The 21,129-nt window shown below is 37.0% G+C and overlaps 1 protein-coding gene and 1 pseudogene across 7 annotated transcripts in view; one reads left to right on the top strand and one right to left on the bottom strand.

Annotated features, from left to right (window-relative positions):
• MECOM (MDS1 and EVI1 complex locus) overlaps nt 1-21,129 on the top strand; it is a 622,387-nt gene that overhangs the window by 499,267 nt on the left and 101,991 nt on the right. The gene's annotated exons all lie outside the window — the stretch shown is intronic.
• On the bottom strand, nt 11,047-16,929 carry LOC104677767 (annotated as a pseudogene).

A 21,129-nucleotide genomic window follows, 5' to 3' on the forward strand; every position in this document is an offset into this window, starting at 1 on the left:
AATGAAAAAGGGACATAGAACAAATTCTATAAATGTAGCTCCATCAAGATGCAGTTCCTTTCCAGCTGTAAAGTTTCTAAAGAGTTACCCAAACTATTTAAAAACATAAAGACAGAATTGTTTGGCTTGGTAATGGCAGCAATTTGTCTGTAACAATGTTAAGTATGTTGTGGTAACCTTCATGGGGAAAACCCTATGGATGGACTTGGTTGTGGTTTAGGGTTTCCACCTTCTCCCAGCAGTGGTTCCCTGGGCTGTGGCATGAACTGGTCTTTGAACAATTTGATAGCTCAACCAAATTTCAGCTAGAAATGTTAAAACATAATGATTGAAGATTAAGAATAAATTTACACCTAAGCCATATAATTCCAAAGCCAAGATCAACCCATTCTTCTTAACATTCCCATCATCTATTCAGAAGTGCAAATATTCACATGGAAACGAGGTTGGTTGAAATGTTTAGCTTATATTGGGAAACATACCTGCTAAGCAGCTGAGAAATGTATTCATTTCAGTCTTTCCATTTGACAAGGCTCATTCTCCCAAGTAAAATACTAAGAATTCAATGACAGCAACTGAAGCCGTTCCATTTCTTCTCCTGACTTTAATCTCTCTCTAAGAAAAATATTTCTTGAAATGCTATAATGTGTGTGCATTGACAATCTTACTTAGATATTTAAATAGGCTTGACCTATTTATTCTCTATGTCCAGCAAATTTCTTTTAATGGTTATTTAAAGGGGTGTTTATTATTTTCATGGTTAATGATTATTATAATCATACAGTGCGTTTTAGTTTATAAAGTGTGTTCATGTGCATTATTATATCATTACCTCATTGATATTATTATAAGAACGTCAGCAAATTAATTGGATCAATATTTTTATTTTTATCCCAATTTTTTAAATGATGAAAGGAAGTTCAGAGAAGTAAAGTGATATGTCTATGTTTACTCATCTAGTAAGTGTCAAACTGAGACTCCACTCCAGCTATTTGAATGTTAAATACCACGTTCTTTCCACTGTGGTATTAAAATAATGTTTTTAAAGGGGCTGCATTTAGCCTAGGGAGTCCCACAGAAGATGTGTGTAGATCAATTGGCAAAATGCACATCAAGGATTCTTGCTATTAATCTCCATGTTGCTTCCTGTCAAGGTGAAGTGGGCAGTGTAAACCACGGACAGTTCTAAATTCTAGTTTTAATCAATGGCTCCAACGAAGTTCACAGGGTCACCTTGACCATGCTTATCCTCAATATACCATGAAAATGCCTACTAAAATAGTCCAAAGGTGAGAAATGAGAGGAAGTTGGTGAGAAATGGCAGGATGATGGCTATGTTGATTCCAGGGCTTTTTTGGTTTACTATTTTAGAACTTTATTTGATCATTCTTTGCAGTCCCTTGTATATTATGTTTCAAGAATATATACCTAATAAATCCATCTGCTTGCTTGGTGAGCTAATTTTGATTCCCAGAAAGTTGGACTTAATTGTTAACTCTATTTTTTTTTTTTTTTTTCGTTAATGGCAAGGTATTTTACCAGATGCTTTTAGTACTGAAATAACTTTTGGGAGCAAGAGTTGGGTGGAATTTCTTGAGAAGTGTGGAAACTGAAGCAGCCAGTTGTATACTTCCTGGACATTGATGTACTCTTACACTGTGTCTGGTTAGGTGGAACTGTACCATAAAAATAATAACTATGTTAAAAATGTAAAGGCCTCTCTGTACATTATCTCAGGGATACAGAGTATTATGTCACTACATTGGATTAAAACTTTAGATGCTGGAAACTTAATGTAAAAAGCTTCAAACCTTAACAAATAATATAGAATTTAGTCTATTTTGTTTCAAGGCTTTGATTTTGTACAGAATTTCTGGCCAACTCTAGGAAGGAAAACGTGTTCTGCAGTAAAGTAAAATACTAATGACTCCAGAATACTCTGTGACACCTAATTTGGTGATTGCCACCCAAAATTATATTCACCAGTTTAAATCAATTACTTGGCACAGTTATAATTACGTTAATAACACTGGTTTGCTTTTCTAAATCCAAATGTTATATGATGAGGAAATACTCTTACTCTTAAATGGTTTTAATTAAAAAACCAACCATTTTTTAAAAAGGTGGTAAGAAGTATATTTTTTGTCTTCACTTTTTGTTTTTTTGAGCACATGGTTTTCAAGAAAAAGGAAAGTAATGATTATAGTAAATTACAGGAGTCAGGCAGCAGGGTAATTAACAGGTAATTATCAATAAACAATTTAACCACAAAAGCTTGGATCCCACCTACCACTTGTCAACAATAAAAGCTTAGTAACTCCACATGCCATTGGAAACAGAGTCTACAGGGAGCCCCTGAAAGGACTGCTAATATAAATAAACAATTCTTTCTTGGGAGAATACACAAAGGCCAGGCTGTGAGTGACCACATAGAAGAAGGAAAGAAAAATCCAGTAGGCAGGAAAAATATTAGGAAGCCAAACATTTGGTTTCAGATTTAGGAGAAAAATATGAATGTGCCTGATACTGAAGCCAGAAAAATTATCTATGAAATGTCCTTCTCATCCCATACATAAATTTTATGTTTATTTAAGCATGATTGGAAATGTATGATCATTTAGCCAAGTTGGCATTATGACTCAGGAAAAAGTGGACTTTATCCAGGGTTAAATATAGTCAACATGATTTATACATTGAATGATTGGTGAAAAATCCACCAAAAATATATTTACTATGGAAATGTACAACTAGGCTTTGAACCCATCTCTAAACTTTATAGAGATCTTGATTGGAATCCTGTTCCTTTTTAAAATGGGTCAGGTATCTATTACTCTAGCTTGAGGGTATGGGAAGTGGTTTCTAATTAGCTAGTGAAAAGGAGCCATTTAATTCAGACAAAAAACCTGACTCTACATAGCATGAATAATAGTATAACCATAATTTTAAATTTCATTTTGGCTCTGTTAATGTGGTATTGGGACACAATTTCAAGACAGCTAAATAAAAGATTGAATTTCATTCTAGAATAGATTATCTCTTTCTGAATGTTATTTTTACTACACACACACACACACACACATCCTTTCTAAAATTGTAGTTGAATATGTCACAATCAAATGCACTTATTGAATATTGTCAAAAATTTGTGATGTGCTAGGCACAATGCAAAGTGCATTAAGTAAGCATGTTCTCTGTCATTTAAGGTGCAAGAAATAAAATTGTCATAGGACACACTTGAAAGATGTACATGCAACTGAATAAACATTGAGCAGATGTACATATTCAATAAAGACCTCACTATCTACGGGTCAAGGGTAAATGTATATTGCAGAGTGATGAGAGTAAGAGAGCTTGTGGGAGTTATAAAGTTAGATAAGGGAGTCTTAAGAAGTAGTCACCATCTGACCACTGATTAGTCAGGGAAGTCTTTGGGGATGAAGAGCTATCACATATATGATTTAAATGATGGTCAGCAACAAGTCTGGCACATCAGGAGTAGGGAGGTCTTGCCTGTAGAGGGAGGACAGAACAATGCTAGGATGAAGCCATGGTCTCCAGGCCTGGGCAGAGAAGCTCAGTCCTGGGCAGATAGTGTAAGCTGTCTAGGGAAGACCTTATTATTATTATTATTTTTTCTTTTTTTGAGATGGAGTCTCGCTCTGTCACCCAGGCTGGAGTCCAGTGGCCAGATCTCAGCTCACTGCAAGCTCCGCCTCCCGGGTTCTTGCCATTCTCCTGCCTCAGCCTCCCAAGTAGCTGGGACTACAGGCGCCGCCACCTCGCCCGGCTAGTTTTTTTTTTTGTATTTTTAGTAGAGACGGGGTTTCACCGTGTTAGCCAGGATGGTCTCGATCTCCTGACCTCGTGATCCGCCCGTCTTGGCCTCCCAAAGTGCTGGGATTACAGGCTTGAGCCACCGCGCCCGGCGGGAAGACCTTATACTAAAGCAAAAGTTTTGATCTTTAGTATAATGTTTAGAGTCCTCTAAGACCTAATTGCCAAAGTATCTGACTTGACTTTCCTCTACATTTTGCCTAGACTCCAAACTAAGATCGTTTTCATTTTCTGTTGCTTGGCATTATGTCTGCCTAAATTTTTTCCTTCAGATTGCCCACATCCACTTGCATTCATTAGAACTCTGCCAAATGACAAGTTTCCCATGGTTTTCTTAATTCCCTTTTGAATTTTTTTTAGACAAACCTAGATCTTGTTAAAAACCCTCCCACTGTGTCTTCTGTTATTAAAAAGTAATTAAATAAAAAGTGAGTTTGGATACATCTATCATATAATTTGAAATTACACATGAATGTAGAGAGGAAAGTGACTTTGAAAGATCAATTCTCAAATTTTGATTTAAGAACTGTGCTATTAGCTGAAAGAATATGAACCAAGTCCATTCTTTTGACCTCTGCAAAGTCTAACATAGTCAATTATTGCAGCAGAGCAGGGAACCAAAGAATAGCTTTGAATTGGTTAGACCCAAACTGATTTAAGTTTGCATGTGGTTAAATAAGACATTAGTTAAAAATAATTAATGCTGTCTTTGACCTTTGAAATGAGGAAGGACATTCATTGTCCTCCCTCAGCTCCCACTCCATTCACGTGAATCTACTTAACTCTTTGCATTGCCTAAAACGGAACACAACATTTTACTATATCCAGATATTAAATATCTTTAAAAACATAAGCAGAGTTGCATGCTTCTTAAATGGATGACTTTCCACCAACTTTCACTCAGATATTTAGATATACAGATATATCAGATATTTAAAGTATACATTTTCCATGGCTCACAGCTAACCTTTGAAAACATGTAAATATACAGTGTATGTTTCATGGAATGACAGAGTAATGCTAGGATGAAACTATGGTCTCAACTAATCTAATCCTTTTAGTACAATTTGGCAAGATCTTCTTGGGATTGTTTTAAGAGTTTTATTGATCATTCTCCTTTCAGGTTTCAATAAGACCCAGAAATGGGTGTAGTTATGGTGTTGTGCATGTGTAACTCACAGTTTTTTAGGGAGGTGTCCCTAAATTGCATTATAATGCTTTGAAACCAGAAAGAAAAAAGGTGTGGTGTCTCACACCTGTAATCCCAGCACTTTGGGAGGCTTAGGCAGGAGGATCACTTGAGGCCAGGAGTTTGAGGTTGCAGTGAGCCATGACTGCATCATGGCACTCCAGCCTCGGTGACAGGGTGATAACTTGTTTCCAGAAAAGAAAAGGAAGAAAACAGAAGAAAAGAAGTTAACATGTTTCCTCTTCCATTTTTCTCCATCATTTTTCCTTTTCTGCCAATCTTCAGTTCACTGTGAACAAACAGGGCCTCTATCATCAGGAAATCTACTCAGCTCTGCTGGGGTGGAGACGGAAGAGAAAGAGCAGAATTAACTTCAAAGCAGGTTCTAAATACACCATCTCCTACTTATTGTGGGATAAGTCTTTATTTTGCTCTTCATTGCTTCCAAAATTTATTTCTACTTCAGATATATGCTTTGGGGTTTAATAAGTATGCTCCACATGTTCCAAAATATCAGTTTTAAGTTGACAAATAAATGGCCAGTAGAGGTGACATTGGGAACACGTGAGTGGCTGTCAATAAATATTCAGTAAACAAATGAATAAATTAACTCCATGTGGATCATTATATAGACCACACTTATTCCATCTTCTTTATCTAAAAAACTCTTATTCTGTCTCTTGGGTCCCTATTTAATTGTTTTTTCACAGGAAGGATTTTCCTGACTGCTCTTCTCAAATTAAATTATGTCCCAATTATTTGTTAGCATAGCACACTAAACTGCTGCTTGATCTTTTACCACATTTTATTGGGATTCACTGTTTAATGTCTACCTCCTCCACTGTGCCGGCCTGTTACGTGTGGTGCTCTGTCCCCACTGCCCAGTACAGTAATTGGCAAATAGATACTTGAACTAAACATTTTACGGGGAAGAGTAACCAGGAAGTAAATTTCAAGTTGAATCGGCAAAAAAGAAATGAACAGTGGGTAAGGTATGCGCAGGAAAAAGAATCTGTGGCAAGAGAAGAAATTAAATAAAGGAAGCGATGTTTGGAATGGAATGAGGGGAAGGTAAATAAAGAATTTGCCATCAGGACTTCATGCCTAAACCATGGAAGAAGTAATAGGCACCAAAGTAAGGGAAGGAAGTAGTTAAACAAAAAGAGAGCACAGAATAATTTACAGTAATAATAACCAGAAATTAAAAATAGAAATGCCCTTTAACAAGGAAGATTTCCTCTACCTATTTTTATTTCTGACTTTTTCTTTTCCCTAGGGAAGGGGAAAGCAATGCGAAGTGTAAGTTTGATATAAGGATTTGATTTAAGACATGAATTTTTCTTCAAAAATAAAACCTTATTTCATAGTAAGTAAATATAAGACATTGAACCATTTTAATAAAGAGGGTGTCTATTGTTATGAATTGGTCACTAACTCGACATCATCTTTTATTGTCATAAGAATCATAAGTAGTTTACATATATTAAAAATCAAGTTTTGGTTTTCAGCATTCACATATTTTTAAAACTCTAACGTTAGCAAATAAAATCTGTTTTAGAAGTTTCATGAAAGCGTGTTCTTTGTATCATTTTGCACAAAAGAAACATGATTTGGTATTTGTTTTTAGCAAGTCTGCCAACCACACAGAGATATTCTTTACCACAGACTTTACCTCTGCCTCCAATTAGAAAAATGTAGCCCATAAGAAATATCACGAAAAGATCAACGATAAATCAAATGCCTGTCAGAATATTAAATCGCTACCTCTTTCTGAGGGGGAGAAGGCAAAGTCTGCTATAGCAGAGCGAAACCAGTAATTTTATAAAGAGATCAGTCATTTTCAGGAATCTTTAACCCTTATTCTTTATTGAGTTCATCACTTCGCAAACCTCAGTTTGCACACGTAAAATGAGGGTGCACATCCTCATGATTTTGAGTCCGTTTCCCCTTCTGTAGGTCATTCACAAGAGCACTTTTTAATATAAAGAGATAATTCTATGATGTAAATTTAAGTTTCTTGTGACTCTAAAATGGATCTTCTGGCTTTAAAGGCATAGCATTTGAAATAGTCTCTAACATGATCATATGAATTGCCATGTAAACACATGACACATAGATATGGCTAAGATCAGAAGCTGCTAGAAATCAGTCATGAAGCCTATGAGTCTATGGATGAGCAGACACCAACCAAAGGAGACTGGGATGTACTGGAGACTTTCTTCGTTTATGGTAGGTCACACACACTGCACTTTTTTATTTTATTTTGTTTTTACATTTTTATTTATTTATTTTTAACTTTTAGGTTCAGGAGTACATGTGCAGGTTTGTTATACAGATAAATTGTGTGTCATGGGGGTTTGGTGTACAGATTATTTTGTCACCCAGGTAACAAGCACAGTACTCAATAGATAGTTTTTCAAACATCATCCTCCTCCACTCTCCACCCTAAAGTACGTCCAGTATCTATAGTTTGCTGCTTTGAGTCCGTGAGTTCTTAATGTTTAGCTCCCACTTGTAAGTGAAAACATGCAGTATTTGGTTTTCTGTTCCTGCATTAGTTCTCTTAGGATAATGGCCTCTAGCTCTATCCATGTGGCTGCAGAAGACATTATCTCATTATTTATTTTCATGGCTGAATAGTATTCCATGGTGTAGCTGTACCATAATTTCTTTATCTAGTCCCCTGTTGATGAGCATTTAGGTTGATTCCATGATTTTGCTAATGTGAATAGTGCTGCAATTAAAATACAAGTGCATGGGTCTTTATGGTAGAGCAATTTATATTCCCTTGGGTATATACCCAATAATTCGGTTGCTGGGTCAAATGGTAGTTCTGTTTCAAGTTCTTTGAGAAATTGCCACACTGCTTTCCACAATGGCTGAACTAATTTGGATTCACACCAACAGTGTATAAGCATTCTTTTTTCTCTGCAACCTTGCCAGCATCTTTTATGTTTTGACTTTTATTAATAGCCATTTAGAACTTTATTTTTATTTAAAGTTTGAATACTACTCATTTTTTTTGTTTTGCCCTTATTACCACTGAATTAGGATGCTTATTAATAAGCTTCTCAGTAGGTAATTTCAAAGTGAGACAAGTAGTTAATATGTGCACTAAGCAAAGATGAAAATAAAACACATGCCTCATGTTAAAGCTTTATGAAAATTGTGAAGTATTTTACAATGTGAGACATGTGTGTATGTGTGTGTGTTTATGAATTCAACACAAACCATTTTGTGCCTCTAGCAACTTTATTTTTCAAACTAAGTCTTTACTGTTGTTGTTGTTTTAAAATTTTTCTTTCCTCTTAGAAAATGATTATCTCAGGACATATGATAGCTGAGAATTGGGGAGGAAATATAGACTGTCTGAGTATCAAGTGAGACACAGATATAAAATGCCATCTCATGCAGGTCAGCCATATTTAAAATTATGTTTCCTTTAGAAAAGAATGCACACACTGATAAGCTATCTCATGTAATCAATGGGCATGGCTTCCTGTGAACTCTATTCATATTGGATCCCTGTGGTTTATAACGATAGAGAAGAAACATGAAAAGCTCTCTTCTATTTGATAACTATAGAATCCTGGCTAAGTCCAAAGTTTAGCCAGAGAACATATTGGTTTCAGCAGACTATGGTAAAGTTAATTAAGGATGATTAATGGAGCATTTCCTTCCAATGATATCTGTGACAGAACAAAGCTGTCTGAGGCTTGTCAAGCAGAATTTGAGTTGAATGAGTATTTATGTGATCAAATCTGAAGGCTGCCTCTTGACAGAGCGAGGATTCATCAATCAATTGCTCTGGCTCACAGTGGTGGGAAATTGGTCTATCCCAGTAGGTTCTGTTCCCATCCCCCATTTTTTTCATTCAATCATCCCTCGGGCTACAATGCATCTTAGGCTTTTACCTCTGACCACCTTAAGGGGTATCAGAGAAAAGTAAAGGCAAGAGTGAAATCTATTATGGTAGTTCTTGTCTTACCTGAATTCATACAATTAATTTCTCTTAAGCAGAGGGTTATAAAGTGACACAGGCCTAAGCAAGGAATTAATTGGTATTAATACAAGTTATCTCACAACCTAACAAGAAATGATTGTGAGCCTAGTCACAAATTATCACATTTTTCCTTTATAAAATTGCATGCTGTATTCCCTTATAAAATTGTATGCTGTTTCTTAAGCAACTACAGAGTCAGTTAACTCTAAAAATTATCCAAAGAACACACTTTATGCTGCAGGTTTTTGCTTTAGTTACATTCTACAAACTGCCGTCTTCAGATTTGCATTCTCAATATGACGGCCACTGGTCCTGTTGGGCATCGGTTCTGGTTAGACCAAGCATTGATCTACCTGGACAGCAGGCTCTTTTAACCTGGGGTATTCAGGGTCTTTTTTAATTACAGTGGAACATTGACAATGCAGAAGTATGATCAGGGATTAGCTAAAATAGGTATATTTGTTTTATAAGGTTCTTGCAAGTGATTTCATTTGCATTATTTGATGATCACAAAAAGTTCATGCAAATAGAGCAGGTATGACCATCCTTATTATGTAGATGTGGAAACTAAGGCTGAACGATGTTCTATAATTTGCTAGAATGATACAGCTATATATGGCTGAGATAGGACACAGATCCATAGTCCCATCTCTACCATAGTCCTTCATCTCTCCTGTAGATTACTGTCTTTCTGGGTTGTGGCTGACTGCTTATTTGCCCTCCCAAATGATAGCACAATATTTGCAGCCAGAATGTAAGTGTAATTATATAAGTTTTTAATGGTCAAAGTCACTTAAGCAGCTTCAGTCTGATATTACTTTGGCGGATGCTATATTTAATTCTGAGGTTGAAAGACTGATCACAACTTGGAGTGGCAAATTCTGGCACAGCCTGGCACTAGGACTCCTGGTGATTTCAGCGGTAACAACCAACTGCATTTAATTTCTTGATAGTGTCAGCATGGGAAATACACAAACAAATATGGCTTTCCAGATGTGTAAACCCAACAATTCCTGAGATACGTTGTTCAGGAGGAAAAAATATAGGCATGTTTTTGCCTATATTTAGGATTATTATTGTTGCTGTTATTTATGAAGACATTTACAAACAAGCATTTTTGAAGATTTTTTATATAGCAGAGAAGGTACCTTGTTGATCCTTTATCAGAAAATTGCACTGTTCCCCAAATCATGCTTATGCTGATTTTATTTTATTTTATTTTATTTATTTATTTTTTTTTGAGACGGAGTCTTGCTCTGCCACCCAGGCTGGAGTGCAGTGGCCGGATCTCAGCTCACTGCAAGCTCCGCCTCCCGGGTTCACGCCATTCTCCTGTCTCAGCCTCCCGAGTAGCTGGGACTACAGGCGCCCGCCTCGTCGCCCGGCTAGTTTTTTGTATTTTTTAGTAGAGACGGGGTTTCACCGTATTAGCCAGGATGGTCTCGATGTCCTGACCTCGTGATCCGCCCGTCTCGGCCTCCCAAAGTGCTGGGATTACAGGCTTGAGCCACCGCGCCCGGCCGCTTATGCTGATTTTATAAGCTACATTCTCACTGTCTTTGAAGAGCATATATGAGTAATTATACAATAAAATTTGCATTAAATTTTACTTAAAGATTGTATAATCATTGCCATTACAGTATTAATATTTGGAGGAAAAGTTTGTTATCTTTGTTAATTATTTTCAGAGTGCTACATGAGACATAAAAAGGAAAATTATTTAATAAAAGAATTGCCAATGGATTAGGTTAATATCAATTAATATTCATTTCTATTTACTTAGGCTTAAACACGTAACACTTAACTATAACCCTTAAACTAACACTAACCATAGTTTTATACAGCTATAACTTAAACTGTAACAATGAGTTTTGATTTCTAAAATCAAAACTTTTGAAAAGGGGGATTAACATTCCAAAAATTCAAAATGAGCTTCAGCTGTTCAGCCATGTTATCCTTGATAATTAAATATTTTTATTTAATTTTTTTTTTTTTTTTTTTTTGACTGCAGAAAGTCTTTATTCCTGAGTTAAAAGTCAGGTTCTAGAACTACAGCCTGTCCCCCAGGGCAGCCAGTGCCAGCAGGGCAGATGGAAACCTCTGGTGGAGGCAGCCACAGAGTTCACAGCTCGGGCCTATGACTCACAATCTCGTCCCAGCCCTTTCGACAGGTACGGGTGATCCACTCGTGCTCGTCATCATCTGCGTTTCTCAGAAAGCGGTTCCTGTAGTCCTTGATTACCCTCGTGACGGGGTTATAGAAGCCGTCTCCACAATCGTAATAGCGCTTGGGGATTTTTCTAGGTGGGTCCATATTGGTGAGTTGAGCCATACCTGCAGGCTTCAAGCCATTGAGGATCTCTGTGTAAAATAGCCGTCGCAGTAATGCCAGTTCTTCTCATCATAGTGCAGCCCGTCTGCAAAGGTATATGTGCCCTTTATGGCCAATCCATTTTCCCAAACGGCGTCGTATTGGGTCCCACTGGGGAAGTACAGAGTTCTTTCGCCATGAAACACACCGTCCTTCATTTCCCCAACATATATTGTTTCAGTAGGGAGGATGTACTTGGCTTTGCCCTCCATCCTCCCATCTACATATTCCCCGATATATTTGCTCCCTGTGACTCCATGGCGCCTGTTTTTAGCTTCCAGCTGTTAGGATCCGGAGTCTCAGTGGATACGGCATCACTATGACACCCTGGAGGGTGTCATTTTTCTTTAAATGTTTTTCCATGAAAATATTGAAAGGCCTTATTCTCATCTACTTTTCCTTTTCAGATATTTTTATGTAATACCATTGAAGACCCCTGTATAGTTCTAAAACTTCTTTACACTAATAATTCCTTATTCTGTATTTGGGATAGGAAAATTTATTTATTTTAGCTTTAGAGAAAAAAATCCAAAGATCAGAAAGGAATGACTGAAAGACAGCAATATAGAGAATTGAAATCTTCAGTTTTTCGTTTATCAACTCGGCCCATTTGACAATGTCTTCTGGTATTAGCTCACTCAGAATTTCAGAGATGTTCAACAAATACAGAGTTGAGAACTATTTTTTTCCTTGTTATGCACACTATATTTCTATGGATACTCCTGGATGTTAGAAGCTTTGTGGGTAATTATATCACAGTCTGCTATAGAATTTGAAAATCTGTCAACTACGATTAAGTCAAGTCTTTATCCATTCAGTATTTAGGCAATTGATTTCTTAAACCTAAGTGCAGGATTTTCATGTCTATTAAATCTTAAAAATTAATTCGGACACATAGCTCTGACCCAGGAAGATAATTTAATATCTAGCTTCTATTATTTTACAGACCTTCCACTTGCACCCCATGTCTGCTCCCTCCCTTAGGCATATGTCATTTCGCTATTACCCCTGCCCCCATCATCCAAGTCACTGATAAAATGTCTGAATGGAATAGAATAGTTTCTCGGTTGCTATTGAACCATTAATTACCCCTGTTTGCGTATTCCTGAACCCAAATATCCAACAAACTCCAATGATAAAAATAAACAACAAGATATCACTTCTATGTTTCATATGAATGAATGACATCACCTTCCAAGTTACAGTAACTTTATGTAGGTAACAATAATTCAGGGTAGGTCTTTATGCAAGTTTCACAGGTCGCACTACAATTGCAAAACAGTCACACTGTCTGTAAAAGTATGAAAGTATTTGCAATTGGAACAACAGTCTGGTCGTTCAGTGAACATCATTAATTCTGGTGAGTTGGACATGTTTAATTAAACTCTCTTGATTAATCTTATGTGATTGAAAGGAATACGGCAAATGCTGTTTTGGCAGTTCGCAATTTAAAAACAAAAAGAAATGTCCATGCCTAATGCCCATATTCTTTGATAATACTTTCTACTAGGCTAATTGTAGGATAATAGAACATAGCACATTGGCCATAATTTTGTCCACGTGGTAGGTAAAATACATTAAAATTCAATAAAAAATTTAAGGTTTTAGGAAATGCTAAGAAAACTTGCTCAGAGAGGAAAACTTACATAGATATTTCATTGAAGATATTAGTAGTTATGTCTGAATAATGTCACATTTGATATATTGTGCATCACTGCCTTGAATTGCTAAACATGGTTTATTTACAAGGTTATACCTAAAGGATATGGGCTCTGTTATTCCAATTCAGTACTTTTAGAAAAAGTCTTGAACAGAAATAAATAAGAAAGCAAATAAACAAAAGTTAGAGCATGAGTTCTCAGTGAAGAAGTTGAGACTTCATTCCAGACCTATAATAAACTTTTGACTGTGATCCTGAAACCTATGCACAGTATTTTTCATGTTTAGGTTCCTGAACAGTCCAGTAAATCAAGCTTTTCTAATCTAAGACCAGGTAGAATCAGCAGAGACACAAACTGGCTAATGCCATTGAAATGGTACTTATAGGCTTACTCCACCCACCCTATTCTTTGTTTAGTATCTCTGATACACATACTTCTTTTTTCTATTTTTTCTTCACAATCTAACACATATCTGCAGTGTACAAAATTCCACCAAATCAGATTTTGATGTTTTTACCTATGTTTCTCCTCTGTTTACTACGCGGCAAGGACATTTGTCCCCTCCTTCCCTCCCTCCCTCCCTCCCTCCCTCCCTCCCTCCCTCCCTCCCTCCCTCCCTCCCTCCCTTCCTTCCTTCCTTCCTTCCTTCCTTCCTTCCTTCCTTCCTTCCTTCCTTCCTTCCTTCCTTCCTTCCTTCCTTCTTTCCTTCTGTCTTTCTGTCTGTCTTTCTGGTTTTTTTTCTGTCTTTCTTCTCTCTCTCTCTCCTTCCTTCCTTTCCTCCTTCTTTCCTTCCCTCTTTCCTTCCTTCTTTCTTTCTTCCACTTCTTTCTCCCTACCTTCACTCTCTCCTTACGTTCTCCTCCCTCGACCAAAAACAACAGAACAAAATCCACTCCAACATGTTTTGTCCATCTTACCTTCAACCTTTATTACCCTCCTCCATCTTATCTGATCTATTCCCCCTTTTCCTTTATGTCTCAAATTAGGCCTGCCTTCATCTGGGAAGTTTTATATATACCCTCTTGGTCGTCTTCCTTCACCCCCATCCCTGGTCCAGGCAGGTGCTCTTCTTTACTACTATAGTCCCAAACGTGCTTGTTTATACCTCTGCACCCACCAGCAGATGATAAGTGCCATGAAGCTTAGGCCTATGGCTGCTTTCTTTATGGATGCACAGCTTGGCATGTAGTAGGAGCTCAATAAATAACAGGGAAGGAAAGACAGGAGGGGGACAAGTGGAGAGAGGGGCAATGCTTTCTTTTTTTAATAGAAAAGTATCTTAAGAGCTCTCTCAAGTTCATTTTCACATAAAGCACAGCTACCTACCAGGAATCTGCAGTAGAGATGGTAAGGAGTCAGCATCCCAGATGGGAATTGGTCCTGCTCCTGGTATCTGAAACAGTGCACCAAATGCCAGCCTTCCTATGGGTAAAATTGCCTAATCTGTACATATTGAAAGTTTAAGAGTAGATATGGTCACCTGGCAAGGGTGGATACATACTGATATACAACATAATTGGCCCAAACTGCCTAAGTAGTCATTTGTACTGATTTTGTCTCCTTACCCCTTTGTTGCTGGCCATCTTTGAACTGTGGACTGAAGACCTGGGCTGCTTTTATGCACTGCACAATCTATTCCAAATTTCTCTGAGTTAAAATCTTTACCTTTCTTTGTAAGTTGGATGAGACACCATGATTAAGATATTAATAATTAGCAACTGTTTAGGAGACAAAAATGTCTATTCAAATTTTGGATTTATCATGTATAAATGTATGACTTTGGACAAGCCACTTCTCTGAACTTTATTTTCCTCCACTGTGCCATCTGGATACCAGCTGGCCTGTGTTGAGGTTTTTGAGATGATCAGATTCATGTAAATGCATTTTGCAACTCTAAGCAATATGAGGTCACAAACTGATACACATTGATAACAGGTTCATGGACATTAAATTGTCCATCAGGAGTGGCATTGAGTTTCCCTTATCATGTGAAATAGATCATAAAATAGGAGCCTTTGCTTAATTCTGGAATTATGAAATGGAATTTGGAATGAGGGGTAGCTCTATAGAGATACTCATCAGTGCCATCTCTGTTTTGAGTACCTCTGGAAAAGACTCCCGACTTTATTTTTTGCTACTTTAAAAAGTCAACCAGATTTTTAAAATACCTTGAGTCCTGAAAGTTTAGATTTAGATTATATTTATATTATGGTTGAGTACCTTTCTTTCCTTGCCTAGATATGTGAATACTATTTTCGTGTTGCGAGTAAGCTTAAAAATTGACTGTCTAAATATTTAACCAGAGTTATTTTAAAAGAATTTCATTATTTATCTCTTTTATGATTTATATTATCACATTCTGCGTCTGTAGTTATGTTTTATCATAAGCAGCCCATCTGCTACAACAGCCAAATTGGAACATTCACATAAGATGAGTTCAGATATCATAAACATGACAAGAGATGGATTACATTTAGTCTTTCTCCATGTTTAACCAATTTAATTTGTTTCCTATGCAGAAGAGGCTTTAAATTTACTTAATATATGTTAGTACTTAGGAACATGGTTAGAAACAAGGCGAAGGTCTTAACCTATTCGTAAATAAATGAGAAGATTCCTGTCGGAGTGAAAGAGAGAGAGAGAATTTATGTCAAACAATCAGGAATTTAATACATAGTGGTCTTTTAGGATGTCCAGTTTGTGTACATACTCTTAAGGCATGATTACGAATAACTTCACTTCCTATAAACAATGTGACTGGAGAAATTACTCACAGATACAACAAAAAGGGGAAGAAAGGTAAGACGTTTTAACCAAAGCCAATAAGTGAATTACTTTCCCTGAAAAGGTTAAAAATGGCAGATTTATTTTTTGCTGCCATAATATTTGTCTTTGTTGGGCCAGCTATCTGAGGTATTCTCCAGAAGATGCAGGGCTCACTGAAACATCACCATATGACCCTAGGTTCAAAGCTACAGCAGAGCCCCGAAGGATTTTTTTCCCCCTGTAGTTTGGGGACTCAAGGAGCCTTAACTGAAGGTGAAGTCTGTTGGCTGAATGAAAGTATTGATACTGCTGTAGGGAAAGCTTTCAGTGATTACGCTGGATTTCCCTCTGCCCCTAGTAAAGGTCAAGTAGAGGACTTTTTAGTGCAAGCAAAAGAGTCATTCATTTTTCACTCTTTAGGTAAAGGACTTATGTCATATTATTAGTGAAAATGTGATTAACTGTTAAAGCAACATAGGTCTTAATGATCTATAAAGCCATTTCTCTCAAAGTTATGGATTCATTGCTCTGAAGTACTAAATATATGTTGTTCTAGGATCATGCGAGTCATGAATACTAAAAGTAAAAATAAACATATTTCTTTGATGATGATTTATTACCAAACAATTTGGGGCTAATACATTCACATTATAAGATGCAAATATAAATGTGACATAACTGAGTGGGCCTTTAAGATGAAGTGTCATTACTTTTGGAAATATGGGCAGTGCTGCAACTTCATCACAGCCTTTGTAACATAATGTTTTGAGAGACGGTGACTGATGTTTCAACTTGTGGCAGCTTGGTTTCTAAATTCTGTACTTAGCAAGAGAATGGTTTCATTCAGCTTCATTGACGACCTAAAAACCCATATGTGGGGATATTATATGCCATTGTGAATTAGTATGCGGAGTTGGTCAAATGAGATTGGGTGGCTCTTTTCTGTAAGACACTGAATTCACAATGAGCACAATGGCAGAGGCATGGCAGCAGCAGACCCAGCAAAAAATACGATCACACTCTGATGTCCATAAAGGTAAGCACCAATAGCTCCTCTGTAGTCTAATCGGAAATACTCCTGGAGTACTGTGTCTTGGTCATACATCATAGTTATTTTTCCATATTAAGACAAAGACCTGTAATTACCCCCTGGATTACTCAGATAAATAAAAAGCTACACAAAAGGTCAAATTGACCTTGTTTTCTTCTTTGAGTCTCTATTTTTTTCTTCTGGTCCTCTCCATCTTCTCATTCGAAGACCACAATTTGCTATTTATCTCTCTGTTTCTCTCAATCTTTCTTCTGTTTATTTCCTCTTCTCCCTTACCTTTTTCTTCTTTTATTTTAATCTCCCATGTTCCCCCATTTCATCCTGTTTTCTTGCTTTTTGAATCAGGGTAGGAGATATGCTGACATTAAGTATATTAATAGTTAGATTCTTGGCGCTGTCAAGAACTTGCTCAAAGGAAAAAAGGTTGCCAGGTATTGAGAAAGAATTGCATGCCTTAAAACAGTGATTATGTGATTTTCTTTCAATTTTTTTTATTGGGATCACTCATTTTATTATGGGAATCTAAATAGATCCCTTCATTTCTCAGCAATTTTTTAATTGGTACAATAAATAAGATAGTTATAATGGTATTTGTTCAAAGCTTTAAAAAATAAGTTAGTAACTAGAAAAGAGGACAGAGGGAAGACAAATGATAGAGCAAAGTACAAATTATATGAGCACTGCAGACTGCTATACAAGTTAGACAGCCCCAGTGTGCGTCTAATTTATGTAGCTGATAACCCAAGCTAACAGAGACCCTGGCACTATTATGGAGGTAATATTTTCTCAAGGATGTACAGTCTTAAACAACTTCTTCCTGTATTAGGTTCATACATGCTTTTCTTTAACATAAAGCAGGTATGTCTGGTCTCTTGTTCCATTTCATTTTCTTGAAAAAATAAATTTATTGTAGGCCAGCCGAATGGAAATTCTGCTTACTGTTTACGACAGAAGTTGCTCTCCCCCTCTCCTGTATTACCCAGGGAATTAGTTTAATATAGAGTCTTATTCCACACCCATTTCTTTATTTTTCCCCTCTCCATCCTACTTTTCAGGGTTCTGTTTCAGAAACTATATTGCCACAGAGCAGCTGGTAGCATTTAGCAACCACCTGCACAAGTAGTTCTGTTTCCAATGGAAGAAAATTTAGCTTACATAAGGCAAAAAACTGTAACGTGTTGGCTTTTCCATTTTTATTTGTATTTGTGTATATTTTCTTACTCATTGATGAATGTTCTGCTAAGTGAAACTTAACTCCTTGGTAAAGAATGAGAAACAGTATGGTGTAGCAGTCATTTGTTTCAATAACGTTTGGTTAAATTGAAACTCTGTCAGTAAGGTGAGAGGTTGATCATAGCCAGGAAGAGACTCTTAAAATCTGTAACTTCTTTGAAGGGTGAGAAAGGCACCCTCTTGAATTGGAAACTTCTACCATGATTTTCCAGGTAATAGTCCTTATTGAAGACTATGAAAAGCATCATGATGTGTGCTGGATTCCAAAGAATAGCACTGTACAGTCAGACTTCTAAGACCTAACAGTAAATAAATTACTTTTCTATTGCTTTGGAACAAGTTTAAACCTCCAAGTTTTTGTTAAATTGTTCACCTAACTACCTACTGAATATTGATCATCATTGCACTGCCAGTGACTAATATGTCAAGTAGCTTGATGTCCTTAAATCAGGGTAGCTATTCTGTAAATGAAACCCTATTTACAAACAATATCTGCTGACTAACCTACGTAAAGACAACTGCAGTTCACAAGTAACCTTTGCTTGCCTCTCTCATTTAATCCCCAATCACCACTTTATTTTCTAGGTGGAGGAACTGAGTCAGAGCAAGACTAAGTGACTTAGTCAAGGTTCATTAGCTAGCAAGTGTAAACTCATGCAAATTTTTAGTCATTTGAGGAGAAAAGTTCAACAATTGTATTGTTTTATTGAGGGGTAAAAGTTACTGGGAGTCACAGAATATCGTCATGCAGTTATTACATTCAGAAATCCGAACCATGCAAATAAATGCTAGGTTTCTTTTTGAATCCAATTTTAAAATGGAAAAGATCCTAGAATAAATTTAATATGATATTTTGGCTTTATAGTTCAACAAATTACATGTGTGACCAAGGTCTCCCAATAGTTAATGGCAATGCTGAAATGGGAACCAAATTAAGTTAGTTTCCTTCCTTCCTTCCTTCCTTCCTTCCTTCCTTCCTTCCTTCCTTCCTTCCTTCCTTCCTTCCTTCCTTCATTCCTTTCTTTCCATCTTTCCCTCCCTTTACTCATTCCCAGCTTTCTACTTTTCTCCCTTATTTCTCAAATGTTTGAGCCCATATACTGAGCTGGTCACTACTCATCTAAGCTAGGTATTGGAAATAAGCCATAACTACATCAGACACTTTCTCTGCTCTTAAGAGATCAAGTGAGGGACACAGTCCAGTGAACTGATACAGTGCTGTCATGGCAGAAGCATAAGATACTAGGTATGGACAATGGTTGGGTGGGATACACAACCAAGTCCAGAGGGAGTCAGAGAAAGTTTTCTTGAGGGAATATTGTCTAAGCCAACACCTGAAAGATGATTATTCCTTTATTCCAATAAAAGGAAGTTGTATCATAGCAGAAAATGATGTATAGTCATTAGCCCAAAGACAAAAGAAAGCATGGCAGAGCCCATGAACTGACGTAAATTCAGTATGAATGTGGGATGACAAAGAGAAGAATGAGAGAAAAGACTCAGTTGAATTATCCTTAAAGTTAAATTGAATTCAGCCTGGCATTAGATGCTTGTTAGACATCATCAGGAGGTTTGCAAGAAAATACTCTTAAATTATTATAGAATGATCTAGGGTAGTGAATGATAGAATAGTAAATTCCCTAAGGGTACACATTATGAACTTTTCTTGGAGTTTAGAGGCAAAAGAGGTTATTGTGAATCATAGAAAAGAAGCCTTCAAGGAAGACTTTTAAAGATAAGTACTCCATCTGCAGGGCACTACCTTATTGCATTTCTTTTCTCCATGAAAAATAGTCTTTGCCGTTTGTCTCTATCTCCTCAATTTCCATTCACTTTTTAATCTTAATGCAAACTTCATTTTGCCCACAACACCTGAAAAGATATGTAATATTCCCCAGCTGCCAAACAGAGTGTCGGTTTTTCAGCCCTTCATCCTCCATAACTTTCGTGGACAATTCTTGCCTCTTGGACTCTATGTTCTCTCTGGCTTCTAGACCACAGTTCATTCACTTCTATTCTGCTCAGTTTCCTTTTCTGGGCTATCCTTATTCTACCCTCCACAGTTCTCAAATGGTGTTTCCCAGGGTACACACTTCAGCGCCTTCTTTTTCCTGTACTCATTGATTCTCCTGGGTCATGTCCATCCAAAAATACTATCTACTTATCCATTATAGACTCCTAAATCATTATCGTAGGCTCTAAACCTACATTTCCACCCTCTTGGTTAATATCTCCACTTGAACGTTTCCATTTTGCTGCACTTCAAATAAAGTGAAATGTATCCTCCCTCTCCTTATTCCCATTGGGGTTAATAGGCTCACCATCTACCTTATTTCTCAAGCTGGAACTTAGATGCTTACCTTACCTTCTGGCAGTCCTTTTCTCTTCTCCCATGTCCAGTGATTTGCCAAATGCAATGTTCTACACTCCAGAAATATTTCTTGATTCTGCTTCATTCAAATCACTCTGTCTTTCCCTTAATTTAAAGCCTTACCACCTATTGCTAGTACTGAATGTAAGAGTATTCTAAATGGTCACCTTTCCATTCAAGACCCTCCTTTTTAACCATCAAACCTGAGTTAAACTTTTATTTACTTAAGGCATTACTCTGGCTCCCTATTGTTCATAGCAGTAGTTTCTCACTGTGTTCTGCTCAGGCCCAAGACCCCATGGGACGCCTTAAAGAGTAGCACTGGGGAAGGGAAAGCCAGGTGGATTGGCCTCCTAACTCCTACCTCTTCCTCAGGCAATGCACCATCACTTTTTACTTGTTCAGTATTTCTGGGTTTGCTTAAGATTTTGCTTGAGGAAAAAAATGTATTCTGCAGTAAAACATTTTGAAAATTAGAAAGCCAGCCTCGTTATACAGTCACGATATACGTGACCTTCAGTGATTTAATTCCAAACGTCTTTAGCTTCATTTATCCCCTTTCTCTGCCCCTCACCATACTTATCATTCAGAATTCTCCTGAAAACATTGCGCTCTTTCACCAGTGTGTGTGTTTGTTTATGTCCATTTTC

This window comes from Rhinopithecus roxellana, chromosome 1, assembly GCF_007565055.1.
Source record: "Rhinopithecus roxellana isolate Shanxi Qingling chromosome 1, ASM756505v1, whole genome shotgun sequence".
In the NCBI taxonomy this organism is placed as follows: Eukaryota; Metazoa; Chordata; class Mammalia; order Primates; family Cercopithecidae; genus Rhinopithecus; species Rhinopithecus roxellana.